The sequence below is a fragment of the Pezoporus occidentalis genome, unplaced genomic scaffold (genome assembly GCF_034315485.1).
Source record: "Pezoporus occidentalis ecotype Australia unplaced genomic scaffold, CSIRO_AGI_Poc_V1 ctg228, whole genome shotgun sequence".
In the NCBI taxonomy this organism is placed as follows: Eukaryota; Metazoa; Chordata; class Aves; order Psittaciformes; family Psittacidae; genus Pezoporus; species Pezoporus occidentalis.
This window is the reverse complement of record NW_026914158.1, coordinates 348,129-375,675: the sequence shown is the minus strand read 5'-3', so window position 1 is coordinate 375,675 and position 27,547 is coordinate 348,129. Positions and strand designations below refer to the sequence as shown.

Below are 27,547 nucleotides of genomic sequence, written 5' to 3'. Positions count from 1 at the left end.
ATCCTTTCCTCAATCGGTAGGAAACAATTTTATGTCAAGAGGGTCCAAGCTACCCAACACAGCTGAAAAAATAAGCTGTGTAATATTGTTTTCATAATAAAATAAGAATAACTGAAGTAATTTAATTATTGTTGTCCCAGAAGTATGGCATTATACAGTGTTGATCCACCTCTGGGTATTTCTAATCTTGGATGGCATCTGAACTAGGACTCGGTAACACAGTATTTGCTATGTAGTTGACATGCATTAAATTGTATTTGCATGTGTGGAAGAACTTCTGTCTCCCCAAACAACAACAGAAAAGAAACAAGGAAATTCCCCATAACTGAACATGTGATGTAATTTCATACAAAGAATGTTAAAAACTACAGCCACGGATTATCTGTGTTTACAGAACACATGACAAAATGTTTAGCAGCTCACTGTGGTATAAACAGACAGGGACAAATGGAGTCAAACAGTTGCAAGCAATCACATGCATATAAAAATGAGAAGATCCTTAATTACATTTGAAAGGCTGGTTTAGTGTCGTGACCTGTTCAGAGTACAGTGGAAATGGATGTTTTTGCAGCCAGAATCTCTCATAGCTACCAGGCATCAAATTGAGATTTATCTGCTGAAGAACTGAGTCACTGAACTAAACACTGAGCTGCTATTATCCATTTATACCAACACCAAGGTTACTCTCTGTATTACAGAAACACAAGCTTCCCCCCCATTATACAAACCAAGCATACATTGGAGAATGAGCACTTAAACCTAATTCAGGAACCCTGGGCTTGTCTGGAATCAGAGAAACTCCACTATGCAGAGACTAAAGTCTAACGGCGAAATAACAGCATCCCTGTCTCCCTGGTTTGAAGTGTGAAATACCTACAGAAGAAGGAGCACTAGGGGATACCAGTTCTTGCAAGGCATAAAAACTTCAGGGAAGCAGTATGGGATATTTTTTTCTTGAGGCCAGAAGGCAAAGAGAAACTCTGAGAACAGGCAACTGCAAAGGACAGAACGCACTAAGAACCTCCACAGGTTTTGAGGGGGTTGGGTTTTTAATGAACATAGATTTAATTATTCAGAACAAAAAAAGAAAGAACTAAAGGAGCCTTAAGTGACTAATAAAAGTTGTTCTGAAATACTTAGCAGAGAATGCTGATTTTTTTCATGTCACGAATTATCAGTGCTTGTGATAGAGACTGATGTTAATAAACAGAAATTAATACAAACATCAAATGTAAGCTTTCAGACTCCCACAGAGGTAGAGAAGCAAAGGGTTTGTCCTTCCAGTGTGTGTCAGAATTAACACTAACAAGACCAAACCTCAGACCCATCTAACTCAATTCCCATGTCAGCACATCTACCCACAGATATCCCAACAACAATACCAGCTGCTCATTAAAATTTGTTTCCAAATGTGGATTCCTTGGCATTTTGTATCTAGTCCTGACCAAAACTATTTTATACTCCTACAGGCCAGAAAGATTAACTCCAGGCTTCTGGTTAGGAGTTTTTCATTGCCCTTAGGTTAATAGGCACTTTAAAAAAAAACACAACAAGCTTTTAATAACTAATTATTGCAACACTACTTTTTTTTTCAAGAGAAAACAAAGCAAACAAAAGGTTGACATTCACATGAGTTTCAAAATGCATCCAAATCGCCAGCAACATTCCTTTATATTGCATTTTTTCCCAGTATTTTCCCCATCTGTGATCTTTCCGTGCCATACTTTCAGTTTCGAGTTCATTAATCCCATCAAGTGTAATCAACAATACTAATGCTAAAAATACTAATAAATACCTGAAATCCTTGGGTAAATTTATACATCTATGGGAAAAGGAGGTTCCATGGCAGCGGACAAGGGAATAAATTACTTAAGTAGCAAAGCAAATACACTAATTATTTTCATTTGGATGTTGCATCGCTGCCGTTTGTGCATCATTATCAACCTGTTTTCTCAGCCAGCAAATAGGATTCCCTTTCAAAGTGCAAGCCATGCTACTAGACTGTAAACTCCAAAAACCCCCAACTTCTAACACAGATTCAATTTCCAGCCCATAAGGACTCTCTATCACAGCTTACACATTAGGTAAGGCTATTCTTTTGAGACACGGAAGACTTGCTATGCTTATCAATTCAAACAAAGTCTGAAAGCCAAATCTTGCCAACATCCATGAAAACACAAAGCCTTTCCAGCAGACCATTCTCACGTTTGAACTACTTCAGATGCACTTCACTATAATTAAGAGCAGATCTGTTCTTCAGACATTAGGTAGCACTTCTCTGGCTGAGGACATGTTCACAAACACCTTGAAACAGCATTAACACACAAACATTATTTCAGGTGTGCGGAAATAAATCTCAACCACAAAACCTGGTATCTCACTCCTTCACAAAACAGAATAAGCTCTCTTAATTAAAACCAAGTAAAGTATTCCTCCTTGGGTACTGCAGGCTACGGCTATTTTATGAAAGCTTTAAAAAAGCCATCTGATTTCTAAGCTCTGGAAGGCATAAACTCATTTGTTTTCTTCTGTAGAAACAGAATCCTACCTTATCAAGTAGCATGATCCTATGTCCTCTCAGGCTCAAACCCATCTTGATTCTCCACACTGCAAAGATGAACTGGAAAAAAAAACAAAAGAAGCAAAAAAATCAGTGAATTGCTTCTTTTTGTAGGATTTTTACTGTTACCCATCACATATCCCCACTAAAAACCAGAACATTACATAACTTCAGTAACACAAATTACTCAGTTTGTGAACCGTCTCGAATTTGTCCATTCCCTTTCCTTCCTAATCAGCCCTGGTATCTCCTTATGAAAGATTACAGCAGGTTTCTGGTCTTCTTCCAGGTATTTTATGAGGTTTTGGTAAGCGGGATGAGTCTCCCCACCCAGTGTTACACTGCCACTGTACATACACAGTGACAGCAAGACACGGAATGAATTCCTCCGAAATCATGCTGATAGCACAGCATCCTATCCACCAGCACTACATTCTGCACCTTCCCAGGGGCTTCAGGCTCGTTTCTACTTTCTGAAGTATTAATTTCTACACATGAAGCGTTAGGTATTGCTTTGCCTTGTTCTAGGAAACAATTTCAGCCACGCATCTGCGCCGGCCTTGGCAGCCATCAGCACTAAGGGCATATTTTAAAACGAAAATAAACTGCCTCACGATCACACAACTATAGAAATCTTCAACATAAAAAGCATGCAATTTGACGGCAAGAGCCCTAGGAAACCAGTAACACTGACCAGGATTTCCAGCGTTACACAGACATTTAATAGAAAGACAAGGAAGTCCAAGGGAGGCAATAAATAGCAGCAGGACAGAGAAGAGCTGCTGCTGGTTTGCAGCAGAGGCCCTCCGAGGAAAGCAGCCCCTTTCCGTACCTTTCACAGCGCTGTATTTACTGCTCTCAGACAGGAACGCAATGAAGCAGCCTGACCCCTCACAAAATGAGAACATAAAACTCCTCACCCTTTGAGCTCCAAAACGGGGGGATCAAACCGGGCAGCGAGGAAGCCTTCAGCCCCTTCTCCGAGCAGCCATTTCCCAGCGCTCCCCAAACACACGTTTCCTCTATTGCGTGGAGAAAGTTACCACTCAAAGCATTTCTGAGCCCAAGTCTCCACACTGAGATGAGGATTTTCCACTCAGAAAGGGCTTTCCTCCCTCTCTGTGGCAGTGTTTTAGTACCACACTGAAGTTTCCTTCCTCTCGTGGATAACTCCATCAGGAGGTGACACTTCCCACCCGCAGCCTTCTCCTCAGGATGGGCTCTGCTTGGTCCCCACACACAGAATGGCAGCTCAGCTCCTGCTCCTCTTTCACAACTGCCCTGAAACCCCTTCCCCACACATCCTGCCCCCCCACCCCACTCTGAACTGACCTGGCCTCATTTTATATCTCCAGGTTCAACCTTGCAAATGCAGAGCAGCAGAATCAAGTTTAGTTCTTCAGCCTGAAGGTGCAGACTGAGAGCAATGGAGGGAGAGGCCCCCCGAGTGCCCATGCGGCCCTGTCAGGGCAGGCCCCAGCAGTTACCAAAGAACCAGAGCCTGGTTTGTGCGTGAAGGCACCTTAAAGCTCACCCAGTTTCAACCCCTGCCATGTGCAGGGCTCCAAGCCCCTGCGTCCAACCTGGCCTTGAACACTGCCAGGGATGGGGCAGCCACAGCTGCTCTGTTCAACCCATCTCAGTGTCCCATCACCCTCACAGGGAAGAGCTTCTGCCAAAGAGCTCATCTCAGTCTCCCCTCGGGCAGGTTCAAGCCATTCCCCTTGGCCTGTCCCTACATCCCTTGTCCCAAGCCCCTCTCCAGCTTTCCTGCAGCCCCTTTAGGCACTGGAGCTGCTCTCAGGTCTCCCCTTCAGGAGCCTTCTCTTCTCCAGGCTGCCCCAGCCCAGCTCTCTCAGCCTGGCTCCAGAGCAGAGCTGCTCCAGCCCTCGCAGCATCTCCATGGCCTCCTCTGGCCTCACTCCAGCAGCTCCAGGTCCCTCTTGTGTTGCTGCCCCAGAGCTGGATCAGGACTTTTGCAAAACCTTTTCCAGTGCAGGCAAGACCTCGAGCTCTTGCTGAAATGCCCTTCCCACAGAGCAAGCACTTTAACAATATTTAACCTAGAGGAGGGCTGAAAACCATTCAAATACAAACTGATCCGTTTGCAGGATCACATGTGAGACATCTCACTCATCAAACCTGAGCAGCTTGCAATCTATAGAAACTCCTGGAATGATCTTAAATATAGTGACTTATTAGCAGGAAATGAATACCGTTAAGCAGATGAAGGTGAAGCTATTGCTGTCGTTAGAGAAAAACAAATTATTGCATGTGCCTTTCTCTCTCTCGCTCTCCCTAGAGAGCTAGTCATGTCTACAGGGCACAAGTATAACAGCAGCATTCATGTTAATATACTTAACTGGGGCTGGAAAAGAAGTATCTTTTATTTCTATACAGAACCCTCACCCCCAGGCAGGGAACTTGCTGTGTTTGACAGTATGATTAGGCAAGTACAGTTCTCCTGGCTTCCGACATCCTTTTACACTAAATACATCTGAAGGAGCAAAAACCTAAGTGTTAAGTTCTGGAATACGACCACAATACTCATAGTGAAGGGCTATTTATATCAGATAATTGCAGGTTTTAAGTGGACTGCTTCATCAGGAGCATTGTGGGCATCCTATGTGAAAGGTCTGGGAAACATGACTGAATAGATGAAGCTCTGGAAGACGAATGCCTAAACATGGGTTTGATTTCTTTGTGACCCTGGGCAAGTTCTGCAGCAATGCTCATTGGTCTCTATATGAAATGGAGCTCCCCATCCTTGTGAGGTGTTTTAAACAGGCAGGCTCCAGGTACCTTTCTCAGGCACTAAAGTAAGTGGAAAAGACTGGCCTCAATCAGGACAGAATATTAACCAAATTTCAACAGTGACTGAATAATGTTCTATATTTAGCATTACAGCTTCAGAATCACAACTGTGTGTAAAGGAATTAAGAGAATCGCATGAGGAAAAGCACTTGTGAAGAGCAGACCATGTAATATCTGTCAGTGCAAGAGCTGCAGTCACTTAAGACTGCATCTGCAGCGACAGTTTGCTCCTGCTCTGGAACAGGTTTCTTGCTGCCCTTGTCCATCAAAACTTGTCTTTTCTGTACTGCTGCTTCACTAACATGGTTGGATGCACTGCCTGGGTTTGGTTTGCAAAGTATTATTAGGAAAGCTGGTGAAGGGGAAAAAATAGGAAGCAGTGTGACAGCACATGGATGATACGAGAGAAGGAGCAGCTATCTGACAGATATTTTGGAGAGGATAAGGATTACATCCTGCTATTATGAAAGGACCCAGAGGGGTTTGCTCCAGATGTCAGGTGGGCTGTTGAAATGATGAGTGCTGTTGGGGCAGTGTGTTAAAAATTGTACTGGGGCATCGAGAGATTGTCTGCATCACACAATGCCTTCATGAGCTAAAAGAAGGAACCAGGGCTAATTAGCTCAATGAAATATTAACAGCTACACTCTTCCCAGCACTGGAGCGAACACCCTCGCACACACAGAACTCTGCTGTGAAGGAATGCAAGCTCATCCATCACTCTCTCAGGTACCTCTGGAGCCTTGAATAAAGGTCTCATTATTAAAATTCCAGGGCTTGATCCTGACTGAAAGACCAGGCAGAAAACTGCAGTATTTACTGTTGCAGACTTCTCTCAGAGTGAAACAAAGGGGATAATGAAAAGGTATTTGTGCTAAGTCAGATTCCAGTCCTCCTCTTGTATTAGATTTTACCTTAACATCAAACATGTAATTCCTTCTCCTGATCTGGTCATTTGCTATGGAAATGCTACTTCTCTGCACTCATTTTGCCCTGTCCCTCATTAACTTCTTCCCTTTACTCTTTTCCCCTCCCTTACCCATTTGAAGTAAAAACCTTGTGAATAGATCTTTTGCATTGGCAATACATTAACACAACTTCACCCTGGTCTCAAAATCTGCTACAGCTCTTCCTCCACACTGAGCAATATTTCTCCTTTTCAGTGAATTTGTCTCTACAAGTCCGTCACTCGAAAAGAAGATAGAGTTGTTTGCCCGAGTGCTTTTAAAGCAGATATGCAACAATCCTGCTCACGTCAGTAACATAAAAATGCATAATCACCAGCCTTAAAACCATAATTTGCATTAAGATTGTGAAGTCAACCTGTTATGCATGCAGTGCTGTAATGGCAGCCTCAGCACTTGTGCCTCCTTCTAGATGGGCAGGGAAAAATACTGCTGAATACATACATCATTGCTGACCGTCCTCGAACAGAACTTCTCTGATTAGATTTGGGAACCGGCAAGGAATTGACTTTATCCATGAACTCCATTTCCTGGATAATGTTATTAATTTATTCATTAAAATGTTATCAAATTATTGCAAAGAAATCTCCATCCTGAGTGTTAGATAACAGCAGCTCTGCTTCCCATCTCAGCAGTACCTTCTCTTTAACAGGACTTTTAACTAGCAATATTGTTTAGTGATTTTATTATTACCATTATTCAATTCAGCCAAGTTTCCCCCCCCCTCCTTCTTTGCACTCTGTTTACACTTTTTAATGAGGTTTTAATCTTCCCTGACACGTTTATTCAGGTTATTTGTTTTACAAAAGGAAAGGACTTTAAGTGCAACTGAGGAAATCGATGTTTTTCTTCAACCTGGGTCCAAATCTCTTTCCAATTCTCCTTTTCAAATATTCCTCAGCCTAGGGAGGGGGCAAAAAAAGCAGTGACGGTTCTGGAGAGTGCATGCAAGAAGGATAGATGGGTTTAGATTAATTCAAATACAACTCAAATTCTTAGGGGAAGAGCCGTGAATTTGACAAATCCCCATGAGAATAACTGATTCCAAAATACTAAATTGAGCCCTCAGAGATTCCTGGATAAACTTTAAGTGCACTTTTAAATGAAAACGCATTAAGGAGCATGGTAAACCTTAAGCTGGCACTGATCACAGCAAATCAGCATTCCCTTAAAATCAAGCAATGCGTGTCCTTTCCTGTTATATTCCTGCAGTGTTTGCCTATCTCTTTTGGGTTTGGGCTTAAAGGGGGGACAGCCTGAAAACTCCAACTGCAAGAGCAAGCGTGAGAGGCTGGGTTTGACGTAGAATACCTGAGTTCCAGCTGTGGATCACTAGCTCTCCAAACTCTCACTGACTGAAGTTTCTCACACAGGAAAAAAATCTACACCCATGTAAAGCCATCAGAGCACTGGCATTGAGGCAGACACACCTAAGCCTTGAATCACTGATGGTTCAAGTGAACTCTATCTTTATAGATTAGAGCAGAAAAAAAAGGTTGAAAAGGTAGATTGTCTGGAGGACTGTTCGCAGATTTGCTGAATCAACTCCTCTAAGAGGAGATCTTGCTTCTGTCCTTACTCTGTGAGCACTTTCCACACTGCTGAAACAGAAAATGACCCAGCGAACTCCTACCATTGGGGCTGAAAAAATACTGGGATGCAGTGAACTATTTGAAACTGGAACATCTAAAGATATTGTATATTATAGAATCATAGAATAGTTAGGGTTGGAAAGGACCTTAAGATCATCAAGTTCCAACCCCCCTGCCATGGGCAGGGACACCTCACACTAAACCATCTCACCCAAGGCTCTGTCCAACCTGGCCTTGAACACTGCCAGGGATGGAGCATTCACAACCTCCCTGGGCAACCCATTCCAGTGCCTCACCACCCTAACAGCAAAGAATTTCCTCCTTATATCCTAATCTAAACTTCCCCTGTTTCAGTTTGAACCCGTTACCCCTTGACCTATCACTACAGTCCCTAATGAACAGCCCCTCCCCAGCATCCCTATAGGCCCCCTTCAGACACTGGAAGCTGCTCTGAGGTCTCCACGCAGCCTTCTCTTCTCCAGGCTGAACAGCCCCAACTTTGCTGCCTGGAGTACAAAGCCTTAGAGCCTTATGGAAACATCCTGAAGGCTGGAAGGATCATCGTTACTGCCCTTCACTAGCACTCTAAGGTTAAATGCACATTCCTTGCTCCAGACCTGCTATAGTACCTTCGCAAGAAAAGCGTGCTCAAAGTTAATTTAAGGTCCTTACTTACAGTGACACCGATGAAGGATTTCTGTCCTGTAATACTTGTCAGGCTGAATGTACACGGTACTGCCTCATATGCAAAATAACTAATAAGATGCTTCCCATTTAATTTTCTGAGCAGTAGAAGTATTTAAAGAACATTCATGCAGTCAGACTTAATTTACTCTCCCCCCCCCCCCCCATAACTTGCAATCATTTTTCACCATCCTCATGCTAGTTAGCTATTATTTTGTAAATGAATGACTTCATTTAATTTAGTTGCAGATTTAATTGTTCCTTATTGGAAATGTCAGCTTTCACAGTTCATTAATAAGGGCACTCGGTGGAAAGCAAGCAAGGAAAAAAGTGGGAGTAGGGAGAAATAAATAATACTCCTGCACGTAACAAAGAGCTTTAGTTAATGTTACCCTCCCATGTTTGCGTTAAGTCCTTCTTGAACCTTGGTCTCTGGATTAACATTGCTGGGGATATCTGCTGGAATTCAGCAGACTGCATTCTCCATCAGATGCTGCTTGCTGACAAAGACATACAATATAACCCTTGAACTGTTCAGACTCTCCTCCCAAGTAGCTGGCAGGGAAAGCCAGAGGTGGCAACTAGCCATCCTCCTGCGACAGTGGTTTCAATAGGCAGATGTAAAACGGCTCTTCCAAATTCTGCCCCAGCAGAACTGGGATTTCCCAACTGAAATGCATTTTGGATCCCTTTGGACAACCTGTGGCCTAGCTGTACTTCTGGTCGAGGAACAGGATCCCACTGCATTAGACAATCCAAAGGCATCGCTTGTTCCCTGCATCTACAGACTGCTGAATGGTGACCACTTTCCTTAATAAATACATCAACACTGCCTTTATTCACCGTTGTGCCTCAGTCACTCATGAAAATATGTGCAAAACCTACTCCAGTTTGTCCCGATGCAGCAATTAAAGCCAAGCCATTAAATATTATTGTACCGAATTCCTGGAGGTGGTCCAAAATTATCATTTTGGGGTCTTATTTTACTATAGTTACTCAATGTGCCTGGAAAAATAAAAAATGAAAACATATCATTTCTTTCTTTGCCAAGTACAATGTCACTGAAATGATGAATTGCTTTAACAGCTTTGTCGTTAGTGATGACATTAGAGTGTTTTCTAAGTTCTGCAGAACCAAAGTGCTGAGGTTTTTTAATGCAGTGGAACGCTTGTGATAATGATGAACAAAGACTGAATAAATGTCACATCCATCCACCAACCGCAATACACTACAAGTTTCATTTTGATCCAAATTTGTCACTCCCACCACCAGTTAATAAAGTAGATTACTGGCAGAGCAAAAAAAAAACCCAATAATAATCTATGAAATCTTTATGACATAATCAAGACTTGTAGTAAAAAGTGACATATAAATCCAGCAACGAAACACTGCAGTAATATATTACTATGGGAATGGATCTTGCAAGCCACCCTGCACTTTCTCTGTAAAATGCTTTCTAAGCTCATTCCGATCAATTAGCATTTCTGAAACACTTTCTATGCAATGGCTTTGACTTTGTGTTATTGGTCTCCCTTCTGCTGCTTGCACATGTTTAAATGAAAGGCTCCCCACAGCTTTTGGGGAAAAGATGAGAAAAAGGAGGCAATTTCAGTTTCAAACAAGTAAATAGCACATGGAGAACTGCATAAGGAAAAAACAGATCAAATCAGAAATAAGCTTTTGCATATTTATGCAGAGGCTCCAAAAGACAACAGGTGAAAGAAAACAGAGCTCCTGTATGAGGCAATTAATATACAACAAAAGAGGCAAAACTGGCTTCATTTATGTGTGAGAAGAGAAAGATGGGTTGTGTTGCGGGTATTTGAAGATATTAACAGCTTGACTGAAACAACAGGGAAAATCTCCAATGTGGAGTGTGTTGGATCAGGCCCCAAGAGCTGCACAGATCCATTCATCCTCCGCACAGCTCCCTACATCCCCAGTTCCTTGCCCTCCAGGTCAACAGAACATAAGGCACACCCTCAGCATTCAACAGATCGCATAAGGAAATGCTTTGTTTTAAGTAGATCTGAAATCCCTTTTAAGAGAAAAGATTATACATGTGAGGACACAGCTGAGCTGGACAAGGAGATCTGATCTCAGGGCCTGATTTCCAGGCCCTCTTACTGCCTGATTTACCTCTTACTGCTTTGATTTACTTCAAAGAGATAAAAAAACCCATCCAAGAAAAGAAGAGACCCAGGAAATTCTTACCTCAGATTTTCCAAGTGTGCAGCACTGAGCTGATTTTACATAATGGGTTGATAGGTTCATAATGGTATTGATAGGTTCATGCGAGTGTTTCAAAACCACATTCAGATTTTAAAGGAACTACAATATAAATGCAAAAGATATCTCTAGTAAACGCTCACCCGTACAAAGGAGAACAATCTTCAGTTTTTCCTTCCCAAATAGCAAAGGTAACTATAATACACGTACTTACCAAGGTGAAATTACCCTACCTTAGAGAGACTATGAATGCAAAATTCTACCATGGTATTTGCCTGGATGAAAGCTGCCATGCAAGTGTAAATTATTATCATTAAAATAATGAATTCTTTGCCTGGTTTACGCTTTGCAGCTCGCTCTCGAATTGAAAAGTGCCCTCTGCTCAATAAAACTCAGGGGTGTCGTGTAAATTTTCCACAGCGTTTGGTTTTCAACTTATTTCTACAGACACATGATCAGGGGACAAAACCCCATTACAAAAGGCTTGCGAGTAAGCACCCACAATAGTTGTCTTCCAGTTACAATCCCTGGATAATGTGGAGGCTGAGCCTTATTACGACATTTTAAATACTAGCTCATCAGTTCAAATCTGGGTCAGGCAGAAAGTTAGAGAGAAGAAAGCTCTTAGATACACTCTATCCAATACATTACTTTTGGGCAATGTCCCTATATATATATATATATATACACACACAGAGATATAAAGAAAGCACCAGAACATCTCATGGATTTAGGGAACTCTTGTCATTCTCACCCAGAATTAAAACAAGCACCAAGCTAGAACTGACCTCAACACCGAAAATTCTCCCTCAGATGTCCAAGGTTGAAATGCATTGTCCAGCACAGCATTCACATTCACACTTGACCCTCACCAGTATCACAAATGCTGAAGAAACAGATGAGAGAACCATTGTAAATTCATTTTCACACACTGCTTCACGCCAGAGCAGAAGGAGGTTTTTATCCTGACTTAGCAATAGGAAGACCTGTGCAAGAATCACCTTGCTTTTGGTTAATTCAAATCTCTCACCCTAACTATTATGTTTCAAGCTTACATTCAAAAACACAAGAAAGAACAAATCAAGACCCTAACTATTCTGTCCCTGAAAATTCTCGCATTTCTTCCTTGGCTCTTCTGTTTCAGGAAGAAATAAAATTTCGAGATCAGGATGAAAATTCCTTCTATTTTATCATAGAATCATAGAATAGTTTGGGTTGGAAAGGACCTTAAGATCATCCCTGCCATTAAGATCAACCTGGCCTTGAACACTGCCAGGGATGGAGCATCCCTGCCATGGGTTGAGATAAGAACAGTTTAGTAACTAAGGTATAACACAAATCACTACTGGCAGGGACACCTCACACTAAACCATCTCACCCAAGGCTCTGTCCAACCTGGCCTTGAACACTGCCAGGGATGGAGCATTCACAACCTCCCTGGGCAACCCATTCCAGTGCCTCAGCACCCTAACAGGAAAGAACTTCTTCCTTAGATCCAATCTAAACTTGCCCTGTTTAAGGTTGAACCCGTTACCCCTTCTCCTATCTCTACAGTCCCTGATGAAGAGTCCCTCCCCAGCATCCCTATAGGCCCCCTTCAGACACTGGAAGCTGCTCTGAGGTCTCCACACAGCTTCTCTTCTCCAGGCTGAACAGCCCCAACTTCCTCAGCCTGTCTTCATATGGGAGGTGCTCCAGTTCCCTGATCATCCTCGTGGCCCTCATCTGGACTTGTTCCATCTCTATTTCTAGATTTCACTCTTTATGTACAGCCCAAAGCACCTTGTGCCCAGCCTTTGAAGCCTGTGCAGGTAATCAGCACTTCCTGATTTGAGTTAGATTTGGGACTAATAATGTTTGAAATAAGGCCTGACTATGTTAAGCTGCACATGCAGGATTCAAAACTAAAGGCCACCTTTGAACATATCTGAATTACTTTGAAGAATTATTATTCATGTAAAAGAGGCCCTAGGACTAGTTTATCAATGATATACAGATGTTATTAGCATAATGGCAGCACCAGTAGTAGCCCATTTAGACAAGTTATTGCATATGAGTATAACACATGGTTCTAAGCAACATTTTCACTGATTCAATCTTGTAATTACAGCAGTCAATTAACATTAATATGGCAATTCTGTGACCCACTTTGTAAAGGGGTCAGATAAAGTGATTGAATGGTCCCTTCTAGTCATCAAACCTATAAATAACAATTTATTAAGGTAGTTGATAAGCAGGCATAGCTAGATGGAGTGTAGAAACCCAACCCTGAAGATCAGCCTTGCACTGCCATTGCTTAGGGGATGGAACTGGGTCAAGCCTCTGTCCTCCCACACCCTCCAGCTTTACAGGAAGTGTGAAAATCTGCTTTCTCTTCGTGTTTTAGAAACCCCAAAACCATCCCTGGGATGGAAAACCAAAGCCTGTTCACTTTGGCATTAATCCTTTAAACCCTGTTTATAACTGACACCTAAATTCAAATTTTATTACAAGGATTTGGAAAAGTTCTTTTGGCATTTAGAACGATTTCTTTGTTCCTCTTGCACATCACATTTACAAAGTAAATTCATTTACGAAATGCTGCTTAATGAGGGAGTCTTCCACTCTTCCCTCAATCACTTCTCTCTTTTGGTGGGTTATATGCCAACAATCATGCCCTATGTGCAATGTAATGCCTTCATGTATGGTAGCGAGTTGAGCAAACCTTGGCTAAGAAGCGTGCCCTTGTTTACTGTTTATGGAGGATTGTGTATCTCTTCGTTAATGTTCTTTAACTGCTATAATTTGATTGCCTTGTGTGCTGAAAACAATAAAAAGTTAATTAAAAATAAACACAGAAAAGCAAGAGGAGTTAGACCCGTGTACCATCCACACACAGTTGTAAACTGAAAGCTTCAATGGAACCCAAGCAGCTAGAGAGATTTTAGGTGCTGTTTTGATGCTATACAAGCATCACTCACAAACAAAAGGTGCTGCATACTTCAGTTAAGTGCCTAAATATTTCTGTTGAGCAAGGCAGCTGCATAAAGGAGATGCAAAACTAGTCAAAAGATAATGATCGTAATTTCCAGTGGTTGTCTTCTGCAGTATTTGTAGCTGTAGTAATTGCAAGAGATAATGTGCTAGACGGGCAGTAGTTCTCTCCTTGACCCCAGTCAACTGCTGTATTTTCAACAAAGCTATTGTTAGCTGAGGACGTTCTATTTCTACCACAATGCAACTGGAAAATGCCTCTGTGCACATTACCTGCCCTATTGCTTCACCAAGCAGGTTTATCATAGAATCACAGAACCACAGACTGGGTTGTGTTGGAAGGGACCTTAAAGCTCCTCCAGCTCCAACCCCTGCCACGGGCAGAGACACCTTCCACTGGAGCAGCTTGCTCCAAGCCCCTGTGTCCAACCTGGCCTTGAGCACTGCCAGGGATGGGGCAGCCACAGCTTCTCTGGGCACCCTGTGCCAGCGCCTCAGCACCCTCACAGGGAAGAGCTTCTGCCTAAGAGCTCATCTCAGTCTCCCCTCTGGCAGGTTAAAGCCATTCCCCTTGGCCTGTCCCTACAGGCCCTTGTCCCAAGCCCCTCTCCAGGATTCTTGTAAGCCCCCTTTGGGATTTCTCAGGCAGAGTGGCAGTTATCCCACTCTGTCCAGCTTTAGTGCATGCACAGCTTGTTTCTCTGCTTCGGATGAGGATGTACAAGGCTTACCTCGCCTGTAGTGGAAAAATGCACTGCCTACATGTCCTGTTCCCCCCACGTTCAGAACTGCATGTTTCCTAACCCTGGAGAACCGTTATGCTCTGGAAAACCCTCTGGAGCTGAAAGCTTTGGCCTTTGCTGCATGCTGAGGACAAAGCAAGGACAACGTCAGGTACATGCTCTTGGGAGCAGGAGGAGTTGTGCACTTAAGTGGGGTTCAAACCTCCCCCTACCGCAACATAACTCTAACAGGAAACCTGACTGCAGGCAGGAAGCCAAAGCCCACTTGGAGCCCATATGCTTGCAGGCTCTGCTCCCCCAGTGCCCCCATACTTCCACTTCTCTGTGCAGCAGCAGCTTTTCTGCCATTTGAAGGAAAAAAACCTGTGAGTCAATATTCCTGTAATGTGGAAACTCAGTAAGAGAACATCCCTTGGCATCCACAAAGGGGCAGGCACAAGCAATATGAAACCCAAGTTAAAAAATAGGACAGGTGAAAGTCATTCCAGAAACTCTAAAATGTGTTTTCCAATGATTAGGGGAAAAAGGAAATTGATTGCTAGCCTGCAGATGTTCCTGAGCAATGCAGGAACGGGGAGAGCAAGTCTATTGTGACTACTATTTGAACTGCGGTGCTTGGCATTCAGTAAGTCAGGTGCTTCCATTCACAGTCACCGTTATTTTGCTCTCTAAATGTTGACCAGATGGTCAGGTTTGTGTGGCAACAAGAGGGGAAGGGAGTTGTGTGTGAGGGGAGAGGACTGGAATGACAAGATTGTGTTAAACTCCACAGCTACCACTGCAACACAATGCCTGGAGAAACATCAAATTCAGATTCCGCGTGCATGTATTTCATATGCAGGCAGCAGCATAACTGCCTGGAAGGAAAAGTCAGTTATTTTCTCTTTCTAAATCCCTTTTCCTTATCAGCTATAAAATGTTACAATAAAAATATAATAATCATCATCACATTGGGGTGAACTGAAGTCCCAGAAGGTGCTTCTCGAGGGGAAAAGTAACTGTGAGTCAGAGCTGGTTAAACAGCAGTATTTTAAGAGACTGAAAGGAAGCATCCAGGAGATGGTAGCTGGGTATCCTCCACTTGTCAGGAATGGCTGATTTGCTCAGAAATACATCCTAGGGATGCTGATGCCACATGTACCACCCCTCCCCAGCCACACTAATTGTGTATTAGCATACAAAAGATTCACTGACCTTTCCAATGGATGCTCAGTGTCCCTTGCAGCAGCAGGAATGAGCCTTGGCACAGCAACAGAGCTCATTCCTTTTTATTTTTAGGAAAGTAACCTTTTCAGCAATGAACTCTTCATCAATAGTATTGCACAGTCTGTATTTAATAATCATGGAACTAAGCAGAAATGTGTTATTTTGCCACTTCATTGAGGATTCAAAATTCAACAGCAAGAACTAGGGTTATTTCAAGTGTTAAGTAATAGTTGTATAAATGGAAATTATTTTGATTTAAAAAACTGAAAAGTATTTTGATTTAAAAGATTTAAAAGCATACTAGAAACGTTTGGAGGTGTTTCATATCAAGCACCAGCACTATACAGTTATGTGGAGGGTGCACAGAACTTGGACACTACTCTTTTCAGAGCGTCACCCCTTCCTCCTCCAACTCAGCATTGTAACTGACTGAGGAGCTTGACCCTCATCTTCAAAAGCCATTTGAAACTCTGGGACACTTCCTTGTCTTTCAGGATCGCAGAATCCCAGACTGGTTTGGGTTGGAAGGGACCTCAAAGCTCCTCCAGTTCCAACCCGTGCCACGGGCAGGGACCCCTTCCACTAGAGCAGCTTGCTCCAAGCCCCTGTGTCCAACCTGGCCTTGAACACTGCCAGGGATGGGGCAGCCACAGCTTCTCTGGGCACCCTGTGCCAGCGCCTCAGCACCCTCACAGGGAAGAGCTTCTTCCATATAAAGTAAATATAAAACAAAATCAAGATTGGGCTCCAATCTGCATGTTTGACTTACCAAAATTACAGCTCTCTGAAAGACCCTGTCTCTCTTGCCCTGGTCATAAGCATTATAGGAGCAAACTTTACAGAGAAACTATTTAATGCATCTATTAACTATGTGAATATAATAAAAACGATGATGTGACTTGATTTCGTTTATTCCATAACAAGAGTATATTGAGGCTTGGTTAAAGGTAGCCACAAGAGAGACAGTTTTCAAGACCTGGAGGAGACCAGGCAATCTGTTAGATACGAGAGTCTTAGTCCATTAAGTTGCTGAGCCAATTCATGATAATGTTATTTAGTGTAAATTTCCATTTGGATGAATAGTAAAGAGCTTGATCTATCACATTTCTAATTAAATTAGCAACCTCTTTGTTTCCCTATTCTCTTTATGGCCAGGGCATGTGTGCATTCTGTGAGCATTCTGAATTACAGCAGTCAAGCCATTAGTTGGGGAAAGTGCCACATAATGCCCTTTTGGAAGCAGAGTTTTATTCCATTTAACTTTTATGCTTCCTGCAAAAGTGATGTTTTGCCATTCACTGCTGTTATCCAGCAGCTTTTATTTAAACCTGCTTTGTTTCACTAAAAATTGGATTAGTTTCCATACATCTCCTCTGCATGGCTGATACAGCCTGAGCCTTACAAGCCCAAAGCGGGGGTTTCAGGATTCATTTGTTTTCCCATTATTTTTCTGGACAGGAATAGTAATGGTAGATTAAGAAAGAAAAATATAAGACATTAATTTAACAAGGGATTTAAACACCTGCTTAATTACATCAGTGCTGAGGGCAGCACTGATTCAAGTGCTTAACTGGGTGTTGTTATCAGAAACTGTGAAAGAACTGCACAAAAAGAGGGTTGTGAAAGTACCTGAATGGATAATAACATTCGCCTCTTCTTGTAGTGCTCAGCATTAAACAGTTGGAATCTGTCTAGTGGATCCTCACGCTGGGCTAAGACTCACTGAAGAAAATAGATACCTCTATAGGGTGAAGGATTTTCTGCTTTTGACTCCAGACGTTTGTCTGCAGTCGCATTTCAGTTTCAAACCACAACTTGAGAAGAAAACAGAACTTGCCCAAGGTTCCAAGAAACTGGGATCCATTTGCACCAAGTATCCGCAGGCTCTCCACCAGGACCAACACCTGAGGTGCACAATTACTATGATCAATCACTACTAAAATGAGTACTACCAGTTTACAAATGGGGAAACTGAGCTCAAGAGTTAGCACAGTTTAAGTACAAGGAACAGCGACACCTTAGTAAACCTAACAAACCTCTAACAAACCATATGCATACTGCTTACATGAACACATTATTATACACACGCTGGTAGACCAAAATAGCTTTTCTAAGAGGTTTAAAGGCTAATAAGTGACATGAAGCCATGGCTGAACAGGGTGAACAATAAAAACCTGACAGTGAATTTACCCTCTGAGAGTAAACCCAATTTACTCCAGTTTGGGGAGTTTTTTTCCCTTGAGGGTACCTCCACTGAACGGGGCTTTGGATCGTATCAACCTGAGTCCTCAACTTCAAGCGCTCTTCCCCTGCTCCTTTGAGGCGTCAGTCCTCAGGGCTCCTGCCAAATGTATTGCTGTGAGGCAGCTATGCAAAACAGAGCCAACACACACACACTGCAGCCAGAGAGAGAACAACCAACAGCCAATTCCTTCAGGGCCCAATTATTTGCCACAGACTTGAAGGACAGGGATAAGTTTCTGACTTCAGACACTTCCAAACCCACTTCCCTTTTCTACTGCACTTCAAATAGTAAGAAATGAAGAAAAAGAACCACTTTACCAATAACGTGATGGAAGATCATTTGCTGAAGTTGAGGCTATTTAATAATCAACTAGAAACCATGGGCTATTCATGTCATCACCCTGATTATCCTGAAGATGATGTTGCTAGAAGCTGAGCTGTGTTGGCCAGACCTGTTTCAAATCACAGAAATGTCTTTCCAAACCACAAGTATTATTTATTAAACCAGTAAACAGTTGAGTGCCCTAAGTCAGGACTGCTGTGGGAGGAGGTCTAAAAGGAACCTGAGTTCTGGGTTTATTTAGATTGTGACTTCAGAACTGCTTCAATACCAACAATGGCTGGATTTCATCTTCAGACAACGCTGAACTCAAGAACCAGCTTTTATTCAACTCCACAGCTAGAAACTCAATGAATACATATTAAATACTTCTTATAAATCAGTAGAAAAGATACCTGTATCTTCAGCATCTTTGCATACCTCAGTTCTTTATATGCTGGCTAATACCTGGAATGACTTCCACCATTTGTTCTAGCATGTCCTCAATTTATTTACTGCTTTATATTAAGGAAAGAAATCCAGAAAGAACGGACTGGCAGAACCTCAAAGGAGGAAACTGATTTGCACACTGTGACAGAATAAAAATCACACTATAGGGACTCACAGTGGCTCTAACCCGGCAACTCCTACAGCAGCAGCAGCAAAGAGGAACACTAACCATTGATGTACATTAACTTAGGTTCACTTGGAAAATGACCCTTGAATCACAAGCATTATAAATACAATGAAAAAACAATAGCTGACATGAGCTAATGCAAGAGAATGTTAGATAATGTAAGAGAAAAAAAGACCGAGCAAACTCCTAGCAAACTGAGCAGTGTTTTGATTGCATCTATGGAAGGGGAACTGTAGGCATAAGGAACTGGTGGCACTTTGACTGTTGAGATAATGGGAAGAGCAGAAAGCTGTTCAAAGACAGGCAGGGTAAGTCAGAGGAGGAGGAGCGGGACAGGGGACATTCTCTAATGGATGAAATACAGCTGAAGGGAGACACTACACCAGTCTTCCAGAGCCTAAAGGGGCCAACAAGAAATTGGGAGAGGGGCTTTGGACAAGGGCATGTAGGGACAGGCCAAGGGGAATGGCTTGAACCTGCCAGAGGGGAGACTGAGCTGAGCTCTGAGGCAGAAGCTCTTCCCTGTGAGGGTGCTGAGGCGCTGGCACAGGGTGCCCAGAGAAGCTGTGGCTGCCCCATCCCTGGCAGTGCTCAAGGCCAGGTTGGACACAGGGGCTTGGAGCAAGCTGCTCCAGTGGAAGGGGTCCCTGCCCGTGGCAGGGGTTGGAGCTGGATGAGCTTTAAGGTCCCTTCCAACACAAACCAGGTTGGGATTCTGTGCAGCACAGTGTTTGTGCCTACAGATTGAGGCCTTCTCTCTGTTCATCTTCCCTTTTAGACATGATATTTGACTTCAAGGAGCCCATTTAGTCTCTCCATGCTGCACTCTTTATATTTTAATCAAAACAGACATAAAAGGGTATTGTAAAAAGAAGCAAAAAGTGGCATTGCTATCTTCAAATAAGACATGCTGCATATCTGCAATTTAATCAACAGGCATATGTTTGACTAAATTAAAATTCAAAGACACATGCCAAAGTCAACCAAACAGCAAAGAAATCTGTAATATGAGTTAAAACTATCCGAACTTTTGATATCCTTATTAAATTTATTATTTTTTAGGAATTAAAAGGCAGAAAGATAGGGGCTGGTTTCTAACAGAACAGCTGAAGGAAAAGAAGAATTCTCTAGATAGTGTAATTTTCACTTGGGGGGTATCCAAGATCTCCAGATTTAATGTTATCAGTAGGAATTAGAACCAATGAAAACAAGAAGATAACCAAGTAACTGGGCTGCTTGCTGCCAAATAAACAGAAAACAAACACCGTGCATATTGTGGTGAATTGAAAGATAAGAGGAAATCAATCTGTGGGATCAGAGAATCCACAACAGTGCATTATATCAAAGCTGGACTACAGAAAAAGCTGAAAATGATACTGAGCGAAGGATGCCAGTGGTGCCTTCTGTGAAAAGCTGGCCACTGCCACCATTAGAGGTTTAATACCATGCCACACCACTTTTAGTGACTTTCTTTCCTATCAGTTTGTAGTGCAATGCATCAGCAGAGGCCTTGCCCTGCCTCATGACCCAACGTGTCAACAGGGAGATTGTTCCACAATGGAAAACGCTGTTAAGGAAGGATTTATGCCTCGTGGTGTGAAGTCCTGCCCTTAAGAGCTGTGCAGAGGAGCTGAAATAAGGAATTTGCAAAGCACAGGAATAGGTGTTCAGCTGTAGGACACTATCCCGGCTTCCAGAGTATCTGACAACTTGAGCGATGGCCAGGGAAGGAGAGGGGGCTTTGTTCCACGCACCAAGAAATGAGGGGCTGGCTGCAGTGAAGATGGGCAACAACCCTTCAGCAACAAGAAAAGGACAGCTATAAACACACCCACTCATAAATAAAGTATTCAGGGAGAATACTGAAATTACCTTGGTTAAAGTGAATACCTACATTGCCCTCCCTTCCCTGTCCCACTTTTCTTTCACACACCCATACAAATCCAACGTAAGAACATTCTGGTGTTCACATTCAATTATAAACCTCAAATTTGTTGCAACAACAAAGTCTTCTGCAATTCCAGCATTTTCCATGGAATGGGTCACTCTATTATGGCCAACAGCAGTTACAGTAGGACCTTTGATACAGGAACCACGCAAAACACACAGCAGCAGACCCCCTCCCAAAACCCTTATCATTAATACACTTTCCTTGCTAGTCCAACTCTTTGTTCAATAGGCCAAGAAGATACATATTCCTTACCACACTTTATCTGAGGGAACTTGCCCTGAGGCTTCCTCGTTTATTTTTCTATCTAACAGATTTTTACGATGATCTGCTACAGCTACAGCAGCTTTTCTGGTTGTAATTTATAGACAAGAAATGAAATTGTCTCATTGCGTTCTGATGAGAGGAGGAGGAGAGGAGTGAAAGAAAATGAAGGCTGTGCAAGTATGAAGCAGCTGTTTTCTGCTTGTGTGATACCTACTCATATCAGAAGGGCACTGTGGATGGCACTCGCAGTTATGGTTGGACTCTTTTACACCCCTGTGCAAGGAAAGGAGGTCACAACACCTGAAATACTGTAGTTTAGTGCCTAAACTCCACATGGACCAGGGACCCGATAGCTTAAGTTTCTTCTCATATACTGAAAAGCATCGGCAGTTATCCAGTCTGTGTGCCTTTAGTTTCTCTTGCTATTTTTTCATCCACTTTACCTTGCCGCAGGTAACTGGTGAAAGCACTGCAGCAAGACTCTCTTGGTGTACACGGGCCAACGTGACTATGGGAATGGTGCCAAATTTACCCCTGAAAAAAACACAGAATCCCAGCCTGGTTTGTGTTGGAAGGGACCTTAAAGCTCATCCAGCTCCAACCCCTGCTATGGACAGGGACACCTTCCACTAGAGCAGCTTGCTCCAAGACCCTGTGTCCAGCCTGGCCTTGAACACTGCCAGGGATGGGGCAGCCACAGCTTCTCTGGGCACCCTGTGCCAGCACCTCAGCACCCTCACATGGTGGTATCCCAAAAAGTTATGTATCAGCTGATGTCATTCATATCTGAATAGGACCTGGAGAAGATGATTTAGGGAAAAAGAAAGCCTCAGCTGGAAAAAGCAAGTTAATGCTGCAGGTGACTTCTTGCTAAACCGCTGCTGTTATGAGGACATGGGAGACAGTTTAATTTACAATGGAAATGACTGAAGGGACTATCAGCGGATTCATCTGTCACATCTATCAGACCACCAGCTGCATGCATTGCCCATGGCTACGGCGGCATTCCTGGTTTGATTTGTTGTTGTTGATTGCTTGCTTCCTGCTAATTCATTCTACTGTAGTAGAATGTTGCAGGGGCTCATCTGTTATTATTAATATTAATAATCCAGAGCGCTTTCATCCAAAGAACTCGAGGCACTTGACAAACATTAATTAAGCTTCACAACACCCCCAGGGGTAAGTAAACTTTTGAGATCTCTTGGAAAGGTCAGACAGGGCTTGGTTTAAAGCAGCAGCTCTGGTTAGAATCAAAGGACTGAGGAACAGGAGACACGAGTGCAAGTGCCACTGTTACCACAGGTGCTCTCCTCAGAGAAGGAACGCGCTATCTCTGTGCCTCAGTCTTCCACTGAAAAGGATGGATTTTAGGGCAGGTTTAGCTCACAGGACCTGCTGAAAGGACAAGCTCACAAATTATCAGGAGAAATACGCAGATACTGGAAACATTGGACAAGCAAAAAGATTGATAGGGGCCTTCAAAGCAGGATCTGGCACCTCTCTTTTAAACTGTGAGCATAAACACCATAGAGGCGTTCCTCAGGTGTGAGAGAACATGATCCAAAGGCAATGAAAACAGAGGTCTTTAAAACCTCAAAGAGATCACCACAACCAGTGTGCCTGGAAGAAATCCTACCAGCTGTAATGTTTATATTCACGGGCCTGTTTCTGAACAGCCCCAGCTCTGGTGTTTGCTGCTCTCCTAGTGAGCATTTGTGAAGAACAAGGGCAAATTTCTCACAACGTTCACAGAATCAAAGAATCCCAGACTGGTTTATGTTGGAAAACCAACGGAAAACCAGCCTCTCCCCTTTAAACCCTCTGACACTGGAAAATGAGGGAATGAAGAAGTCCTTATCTCTTTCAGATCTAAAATACAAACCCTATCTTCTTGACCTGAGCACTAATTGTCTTACATGCAACTGCTTCTCTTCGTTAAGCTTTGACATTCTGGATTTCTTTCTATTGCTTTGCTAAAGCAAACAACCTGCCCATTCTCATCTTCAGTATTTCAGGGAAAGAGATTTTACTTTTGATGGGAAGACCTCAGACGCTAAAGCGATGGGCAGAGAGATAAAACCTGAGGTAAGTGCATGCTAAGTGCCACAGAACCCATTACGGGAGGAAACACTGAATGACTGCAAAGAACTTTTTAATATTTCCATATTCCAGGAAAAATCTCTGCTGTCTGGAATGTGAGAGACACGTGGGCCACGTCTGGGAAAGCTGCAACAGTGAACTACAGATTTCTGAAACCATTAGCTGAAAAATAAGACCCCTCAATGAAACTGGTTTTCAATGATTCAACAGGAACCTGCCTTGGAAAACAGGGCTCCAGTGAAATTCCTATTTAACCTATTGGAAAATCCTGTTTCTGACCCTATGTAATGTTTATGTGTTTTCTGAACAGTCCAAGCTCTGGTGTTTGCTGCTCTCCTAGTGAGGATTTGTGAAGAACAAGGGCAAAATTTCTCATAACATTCACAGAATCAGAGAATCCCAGACCGGTTTATGTTGGAAGGGACCTTTAAAGCTCATCCAGTTGGGCAGAGACACCTCCCACTAGAGCAGCTTGCTCCAAGCCCTATCCAATCTACTTCATGTGAAGAACACAGCCCTTGTTACCATTCTTACAGACATGAGTCAACCAGAATACCCAGTTCATGAAGCTGAAGCAGTCTGTAAGCCCCAAGCTGGGAATCTAAAGCTTCTTGCATTGCTGCAATGTGTTATTCTACTGAAATACCTGTTTCTTCAAATATACTGCAAAACTGATCAAGCAGGAGTGGTAAGTTGCTCTGAAGATAACGTCTTGCTTTGTGTTTGAACTCTACTACTTACCTTTAATACAAGCACAGAAACACTCCAACTCCTCACTAAAGAAAATAGATTAAACCCAAACCACACACCCCTGAATTGACACACCAGCTTTCTGCCACAGCTTGAGCCTCGTCTTGTAAGCTCTACAGCTGCAGAACGCTCACTGAAACCAGCAGCAGCTCCATAAATCAAAGGCTATCAGAGGATCAAATATTTACAGCCACGCTCCAGTACTTCCACTGATTTCAAATGGGAGAGCTGGGTTCAGCCCTTAAATGACTCCCAGTGAGACAGGTAGACACTGCAAAGACAGAAGCTTCCCAGTAGAAGTGCAAACACTGGTCAGCTGCTTAACAGCCACAATTACCTCTTCCCAAGTGTTCATTTTGTACTACATGACACCTCTGTCTCCAGCTCCAAGATAAACTTCAACCTCATGAAGGCCCAAAGAAAACAAAGCCAAACCCACTTTCATTAAAATGACCATTTTAGGGCCTTTTTTGCATCCAAAACTTTAAACAATTTGAGAGGCTGGGGTGCACTTCCACGGTTCTGTGAGTTTTCACTGCTCTATCTTAAAAAGTTAAGAATTCCCAAATGATCAGACTCCATGACAGCAATTCACAGGACAATGTAAGTCTTCAGTAAGGTACATAAACACATCCTCTAAGAACACTAAATGTCCCCATGTTCTTACTGCTGTTGCCGGCATCAGTTAAGACACCTGGACCCTCCCAGCCATAAGCTCCAGATGTGTGTAGAACACAAACCAATGATACCCCCTCGCTCAGCTAAATGCTTTGTCAATGCTGAAAACTGCAAGGCAAGGAACATCTGCAGATCTCACTGGAGTTCCTCCTCTGAGTGCCCCTGGACCCTTGGTTGCATTCTCAGCTCTGTACCCAGAATTGTGTCTTGCTGGTTGTTACTTCTGTCATACGGAAAAGCACAAGTAAATTAAGGTGTTCCTTTCTGGTGAAGAAATGTCTGCAGTTCCAAAAGGGAAAAAGGGAAGAATGCTGAATAAATGACCTGTGCTATGACCCATGTGGAGTAGGCCATCTTCTTTCTAACTGTGTGCTGAGGACGAGCACATCTTGTTGACTAGAGGCAGTGGATGTGCACCCCTGGAAATATTCAAGGCCAGGCTGGATGCGGTTCTGTGCAAACTGATCTAGTTGAAGATGTCCCTGCTCATTGTAGGGGGTTGGACTAGAGACCTTTGAAGGTTCTTTGCAATCCAAACTGTTCTGTGATGCTATGATGTTCAGCAAACATCTGCTAAAGCGTGAAGCCTTCTCCCTCCACTGCCAAGGTACTGCATTCCTTCCTTCTGGACCTTAAGTCCCTTAAGTGCTCTTGGTAGTTCATTTAGTTTCAACACAGAGGCAAAAGAAAGGTTCTTTTATTCCTCTCTCCCCCTTCAATGATCATTTGTTATGTGTCGGAACCATGTCCTTTCTCCCAGTCACTGGGAGCTCAAAGTGAATTGTCACTGCCAACTAGTGACAGGTATTGATAATACATGGAGGATTATCCCGACTGATTTTGTAAGTTATTCTGAAGCAAGATTAAGAAATGAAAAACACAGCCAACACAAGTAGGAAATGTCAGGCTGTATATATACAATAGTGTATGGATGCTGTAATATTATTACGTGACCTTCAAAACCCCAAGAACCAATCTGAGATTCACATACAAGACAAAAAATACAACATTTAGCAGGTATTTAGGATGGGAAATCCATACTGCACTTGCACCAACAGAGCTGGTGACTTTTGCCATGACTGATGCTCTCCTGCATGACCCAGATGGGGCCCAAACTGGAACCATCTTCAGTAGCAGTGAACGATTAAACATGTACCCACCAGAAAGCAGTTTGACTCCTTGTAACTAACTCAGAGCTGGGCTGCTATAGCTGGGTGGATTCTCAACCTCTACAGTGTAATGAGAACGATGGTCAAACACATCCAAGAGGTTCAGGACCATGCAGTGATCTGGTGGGCAAGGAGCAGAACTGGGTATCAGATAACTGAGTCCCTAACTATGCCTGCAGCATGGGTTGAAATTGAGGAGCTAAAAGTGTCCTTCTCTCATCCCATGAGCTTTTCGTCCCCTTTGGCTCAGCTGTCAATTCTCCAGTTGTTAGATGTGGAGGGGTGAGATGGGGCAGCCTCTGACCAGTGTTTCTAGGTCTGAAACACTGAGTGTATTTCTCACTTCAAAAGACACTCAGAGAAATGAAGAAAAAAGTGGCAGCCATTTGCTGAAGCTCGTGGCTCCCAGAAGGCAGGAATAAAAGTCCCATATTTTTGTCATCAAGCTGATAGCAGCAATCCAGAGCTGAGAGTTCCCAAACATTTACCTGGCAGAGTCCCTAAAAGTCACAATAAAAAGATAAGCCCAGAGCAAATTCCATTTCCCTGGTAGTGTTTCTGTTCAGAGCTGTTTCTGAGAAAACACAAACAGGAGCTGTGACCAAAATTGGCCACTTATTGCTTAAACCACTCTCAGGAAGTGGCAAATTCTGGCTCTTTGCTGTGCTCTTGGCAGCTACAGCAGACGGGTAAGCACAGCCAGGGTTTAGGAGCTTTCTTCTGCTGACACTTCTCTGAAGGCCGATTTTCTTCTCCCAAGACATGAGGTGAACTTTGGGTCTTCAAACAAGAAAATGCAAGTTCTGAGGGAAAGGAATAGGTCTTTCAGGTGATTGTTTCATGCTTCTACACTACAAACCAACCAACCGCTTAACCTGCACGTCGCACAGACATCTTTATTTGGACACTCAGGATACTACCTCTGTTGCTCATTCCCAATGCATTTCCAAGCAAGCCCCATCATTGATTTGTGCCTCATTTTTCCATCTCTGCAAAATGGGCAATGACACATTTTTCCCTGAGTGGTTTGTGGATGACCAAAGCCCACAAGGAGGAATCACTCACTGCCAGTGAAAGAGACTAGATAAGCACCTAAAATAAAGCTGTGAAAAATCTTTACATTCTACTCCTCACCTGAAGTCAGGCAGCACAGGGCTCCTTAATACAGTTCTAAGGATGCATTTTCATAGAATCCCAGCCTGGTTTGGGTTGGAAGGGACCTTAAAGCTCCTCCAGCTCCAACCCCTGCCACGGGCAGGGACCCCTTCCACTGGAGCAGCTTGCTCCAAGCCCCTGTGTCCAACCTGGCCTTGAGCACTGCCAGGGATGGGGCAGCCACAGCTTCTCTGGGCACCCTGTGCCAGTGCCTCAGCACCCTCACAGGGAAGAGCTTCTGCCTAAGAGCTCATCTCAGTCTCCCCTCTGGCAGGTTAAAGCCATTCCCCTTGGCCTGTCCCTACAGGCCCTTGTCCCAAGCCCCTCTCCAGCTTTCCTGCAGCCCCTTCAGGCACTGGAGCTGCTCTCAGGTCTCCCCTTCAGGAGCCTTCTCTTCTCCAGGCTGCCCCAGCCCAGCTCTCTCAGCCTGGCTCCAGAGCAGAGCTGCTCCAGCCCTCGCAGCATCTTTGTTGCCTTCTTCTGGACTCATCCTTTTCATATTCTGCCTCATCTC

The 27,547-nt window shown here is 43.3% G+C and overlaps 1 protein-coding gene across 1 annotated transcript in view; it reads right to left on the bottom strand.

The window, feature by feature from the left end:
• Window positions 1-2,631, bottom strand: part of LRRTM4 (leucine rich repeat transmembrane neuronal 4) — a 281,793-nt gene extending 279,162 nt beyond the window's left edge. The window contains exon 1 of the mRNA XM_062621101.1: window positions 2,549-2,631. The gene's annotated coding sequence lies outside the window, so the exon portion shown is untranslated. The remainder of the gene's footprint in view (window positions 1-2,548) is intronic.
• Window positions 2,632-27,547: the final 24,916 nt, after the last annotated feature.